We start from the raw sequence: 6,000 nt of genomic DNA on the forward strand, positions 1-6,000 counted from the left end.
CACGTCAATAACACACAGGACACCACCTCCGATAAGGAGGGAGGAGAATCGCAAGAAAATGAGTATGTCTGGGGCTATCATGAGTATTTATTTACATTGAGAAGAAAGAGAATCCACTCTGGAAGAGCTTATTGTATTACCTAAGCTGAAATTCCAACATATGTTCACCCTCAGCCACATTCTGGCTTCTTTTTTTTTTTATCCTTAGAGCAAATTTGGTGTTAGTGAAAGATGCCAGACTGACGAGCAGAGTTCACTGCTCGCCGTGCAGGCTGCTGCCCAAATGAGCTCCTCTCCAGGCTCAGCTCCCTGCTGCTACCTGATGCAGACGGATGATTTCCAGGGCGAGAACTGAGCTTGCTGATCCAGCCCAATAGTATTATCAGAGAGTATCACCTCCAGGAATGCATTCTCCAGAGTAAGAGAGACAACAAGGGGAGAGTTTAACAGTTTTGATTCTCACCCTTTTCTTCAACAGTATCTTGCAGCTAAAATGCATTAAATGCAAAAAGCAGGAGCAACATTTTATTTTAATGGTGAAATATGGTGCACCAATAAACAGCGATTTTTCAAATGAATTCAATATGCTGAACGTTGTTCCTTCCAACAAATTCTCTCCAGGCACCTAATTCATGATCTCAAATCAAACCCTGACTTGTTGATTTTAACCTGATTAGAAGAATTCTAATTCTGTAAGTCACCCTGGAAATATTCAGATTCCCCAACTCTCTTCCTTCCAAGTAACTGTTGTGCAAGTCCACAAAGCTACTCCGAGCAATGACTCAACTGGACAAAGAAATATGATATCCTGTATCCAGCTACTAGAGATGTCCTTACAGTATTCCTCAGGCTGTTAAGGAAGGTGACTGACAAAGTTTTGAAAAGTCCTGTTAGTTATGTATACGGTGAGACTGAAAGAGAAAAAATACTCACTTCTTGTTTTAGCTCTAGCGAAAAAATCCAAGTGAGAGGGTAAGCAAAGAAGAGAGATTTGCAGTAGGTGTCAAGACCATGGCTGGCAATGTGGTAGCCAAACACATGCACACACAGAATTGAATACTATAGAAGTGGCAATTGCTACTCTGTGATTGCATGACCCTAATTCCTGGCATTTAGTTGGCCGGCATTCAGCAAGAATTGGTGCGTCTTTGACGGAGAGAAATGATGACAGTGCAACAGCTGTGCTCTCTAGCAAACTGCGTAATGATATTCAGGTTTTATGGCTCTTCAGTTTGATTCCCTATAGCAACTATCCTATTATCCGTGGTCCAGACAGGTTAGCACCTGCTAAAAGCCATTTCTCATAGATTAGTTCATGTCAGCTCTTGAACGGCTGCTACTTAAGCCTGAGGTCTGCCCGTAGCCCACCACAGCAGCTCTGCTGGTGCAGATGGCCGTCTGCCCGCAGCTGTGCGCCAGAGCGGGGCAGCCCGGCAGAACAATCGGGGCAGTGTGTGAGCTCTGCCAGGTTGTGTGGGGCGTTTGCACGGGGACCCGCACCTGTGCTGGGCAGATGGCAAATGTGCTCCTTCCCTTTGGGGGATTGCGGAGGAGGAGAGCACAGTGCTTCTGTTTGCATCTGAACCTGGGTATCCCAGCAGCAATGCTTAGGACAGGGGTCCACAGGCCTGGATCACTGCAGGAGGCAGAGCCTACACCCTGCATCAAGTCCCTGAGCAGCCTAAGGGAACTATTTGTGTCTGGCACTGTGAAATCTGCCCTCTGTCAGGAGTCAGCAGGTCCACGGCTCAGACTTGACTGATGTGGAAAGTGGGGCTCACCCAGCCACGCCGAATTCTTGCTGAACACTGGCCATTATTTTTATGTAACATATTTCCAACCCACGAATATCCTGGATGCTCCTTTACTAAGCATCTGAGGTCAAACTCTGCCCTAAGTTCATGCCACTGTGAAGACAAGGCTGGTCCTTGAGATAAGAGTAAAATCTTAATCACTCAGCTGTAAACATGCAGGTCAGTCTCCAGTTCTCCTGACCCTTGCTAGAGGTGAACACATGCTTTGTGCTCTCTGCATAGACCCACATGTGTCTATTTGTGCCCATTCCATATCCAATTCTAGAGACAGCATCACATGATGAGACCCATGAGCAACATCTTTGCAGGCTGGGCTTCCAGCATTGACCTTCGCACGGACGAGCAGTTTGCAGGACAGCACACACAGATGGAACATTTCCTCCACGCAGACAGACCTTACATTACACAGAGTCCGGTCGGTCACTGTAAGTGCTTTGAATCAATGAGGTATCTCACGAGAGCCCGTGCAGGGCCCCGAACTGGGACGAAACCTGATCTCGCAGCTCAATGTGTTACAACAATTTTTCAACTGCACTGAAAACAAGGGGGCTACGGGGCAAGCAGTTGTCTCTCTTGAGGAAATAGCCAGAAAAGGATGAGGTTTACACAAGGCATGTTCAGGATCATCAAATTAGGATTTGAACAGACCAAACCAAAAAATAACAGTTGCAAAAAAGGGAAAGCAACAAAACCTGATTCACAGTTAACTGACAGTGGTCAGAGCACAAGTGATCATCACCACATTTGCCAGTTAGGCAGATTTCATTGACCTGTCATTATAGAGCAGCAGCTCCTGCAGATACCACAATTATCACATTGCAAACCAGGGAGCCTTGTTTCCACATGCGCTACTGGGCTCTGGTTCTTCCCTTCACTTTTACAAAGTCCCATCCTGGGGTCTCTGCTCCCACCAGTGACAGCTGCAGGAAGCCTGCCCAGCCTGCTCAGGGAAGGCACAAGGGCTACTGGGAAACACCACTTTTCCCTCCTCTCCATTTCCACACCTATTTTTACTCATTTTATAACACTAAACTTCCTTTTCTATTTCAGACAGTTTCATTACTGCCTTTGTTTTCATTTCCAGAGGATAATTTTGTTTTCATTTTTTTTCTCCTGCATCTGTTCTTCCTACAGAGTGTTTCTCTTTTTCTTTTCCACTCTGTCCTACCACCTCCTATACTCCTGAAACCATACATTTCCCCAGTTCCTTCTTCCTCTTTATGTGTAGATAGCTTCTGTTTTTAACACAGCAATTTCTTTAGCTGTTGAACAGTGTGCTAAACACTGCCCAGAGATTTAGCTCTCCAACTAGAGGGGGCCTGAGCAGACCTTTCTCCCTTCCTCAAGGGTAGTGATAACGCGACACACTTTTCAAGCAAAACATGGACGAGTCGCTAAGCAGTTTCAAATTCATGTTAGCTAACAACAAAACTGGACAGACACACCTTGATCCACAAAAGTGGAAATTGCTCTGAAGAAAAACATGAAACATCGTATTTTACCTGGGGAGAAAGTGACTATTGGAGCAGACCCCGGGTCCCGTTATGGTGGTGTGGGTGTGCACAGGTGCAGAGCTCCAGGCAGTCATTGCTTCTACAAGACAGTGTTTTCATTATATGCAATTTCTCAACAGTTGAACTCCAGCAACAGAAAATACTAGCAAGCATACAGCACAGATGCTCAGGAGTTAAATAGTCCCAGGGTCAGGTGCACCGGTCACACGGGACAGCACTTGCCATCCGACAGACTCGGCTGTCCGAACAGGAAAAGTAAACTGGAAAGTTGGAAAAAGATATCGGAGTCAATGCAGGAAAGTCACGGTCAGCAAGAGCATAAAGACCTCAGTTCACAGCATCAGGCAGGGTTAAAAAAAAAAAAAAAGAAAAAAACCCATCAGAGTCAACTTCATCTGTCATAGGCAAGCTGATTACAATCAATAGACACTTAATGGTCTCTCAGAGTCCCATCTGGGCAATTAGCAATAGCATTAAGCAAGCAAAGACGTATTGTAAGTCTGTTTCTTCAGTGGAAGTGACAGAAAAGAGAAATAAGAAACCAAATTACATTTTTAGATCCAAATTCTTCTCTCATTAATACTGCATGAAACCTACTGCCACTGGTACGAATGGAACAAATGTCAGAGTTTTTCTTTTCTTTCTACAATTTTCTGACTGATTTGTTTTAAATTTAAAAAATTAAATCTCAGTTTCAAACTGTAATAAAACCTACTGAAGTCAGGAGGTAAGTATGAGTGCCAGTGAAGGAAAGAGTGGACTTTGGGATACTTCTTGTACAATCAAATAAATAAAAAATAATGATTTTGAATGCCCCTGACTTAATTAAAATTAAAGAGCAGCATTCACATTTTCACTTTCTCAACCTTAAAATGAGCAGGTATCATCTCAGGCTTTCTGAGGATAGAAAATAACACTAAAAATAATTGAAAAAAGAAAAGTTTTCTGTAAATATCTTGTATTTTTTTCATGGCAAACACTGGAGAATAACATAGAATCAGGCAAAAGTACTTAATACACTCTTGGTTTTATTAAATTTGACACTTCTGTATTATGAATGACTAAATTATATATCTACAAGTCACATAACTAAATTAGTGTCTCCACTGTGATCTCAGGACACTTTTCTTGAGAAATGGACCAGATCCAGTGTCTTGCACAAATTTAGTTGATTGTTCTAAATTTTTTTCCTGCAATTCAGCTGACCTGCTGTTGTGCAAGTTTTGACCTGTGATTTCGTAGAAAATAAAGACTAAGGTTGTTGTTGGATGGGGATAATATTTTCTATTATAAGTTGTGCTCTTTCAGTGTCTACTCCAAAAATAACAGAGAAAGTAAATGATGAGTATGTGAAGTTCCTGGGTGAGATGTGCTGAATTATTACTGCATGAGTAAAATAGCAATCTGTGCACACAGCTGACAAATTGGGTGCACTCCTGCATTAAAAGCAATTACCTGTTTAGTGTGTCATCAGTGAACTTTTACACAGATGAGACAAATTATCATAAAGAGGTCAAGTTTATAATATAAAAAATCAGGTCTGAAAGTTTTTTTATCAGCTCAAGTCTTCAGAGAGACTGTCAGAGAGCACAGTGTTAGGCTCCACAAATGTTGGCAAGTTATTAGCACCTTTCTATATCCAAGCAGGGCTACTAGGATCAAATTCGCAGCAGATGCTTTTAACTTAATCCATGGAATTTTGCAGGCAAAACAGACAAATTGCACAAACATATGTCAATTTGCCAAAGGAAAGCCATATCCTGCCTATACATAGGTTATGTTGAGCAATTAAAAAGAACGGGTGAAATATGCATTCCTTATGCATTTGCTCCATGGCATGTCTATGAACTGGAGATGGTAATCTCAAAATGATAGAGCAAGAAAACACCACAGCTCTGAGCATGCTAAACCTGCATTATGGTAACTTACTGCATCACTTACCAGTGTAACAGAAACACCTTTGAGTTCAGTGTTGCTCCTCTAAGAAGCAAATTAACTTTTAAACCTGCAGTGCTACTATTTTTCTTATCTTTGATCTACTGTATGAACCAATCTTAAATCTGTCCTGAGTGGACCTGTTTTCAACAAACTTTTTAACTATTGCACTGGTGGTGGAGCAGCAACTCCCTTGTAAATACTTAGTAAATCACTTTATCTGAAATAGTTGTCAGTAAGATAGAGCCTGTATTTCTTTGCAATTCTTCTGTAAGAAAGAAGTCTTTATAATGGCTTTTTTAAATATTGTAGAAGACCGACAGTTCTCCAAGCTGACAGCCATAACAACTGAGCCACAACCAGATGCCAAGAGTCAGACCACAGTAGCAATTATTTTGCAGTAAAGGGTTGCCAAAATGCTTCTAGTCATTGAATTTCTTCTTTAAAACCCCTTCTTTTTCTCTGCCATAATGAGTATTGCAAACATATATAAAAGATGGCACTGAGACAGCTTGCAACATATTGAGCAGGTTAACCAGGTCTGCCTAGAAGGGTTTTAGGTATGAAAGTGATACTGAAAGCAGTCCTGAATCCTGCCTGCTCCCTCCTAATTGATTTACATAAATGTTTATGTGACTCTGATTTGATAAACATTACATGCAAAGTTAAAGGATTTGTAGGACAGATTTTTACAGCTTTCCATTTGGTCTCCAGTTATCAGCAGAGAGAGATCAGAC

Source organism: Tauraco erythrolophus, chromosome 18 (assembly GCF_009769465.1).
Source record: "Tauraco erythrolophus isolate bTauEry1 chromosome 18, bTauEry1.pri, whole genome shotgun sequence".
In the NCBI taxonomy this organism is placed as follows: domain Eukaryota; kingdom Metazoa; phylum Chordata; class Aves; order Musophagiformes; family Musophagidae; genus Tauraco; species Tauraco erythrolophus.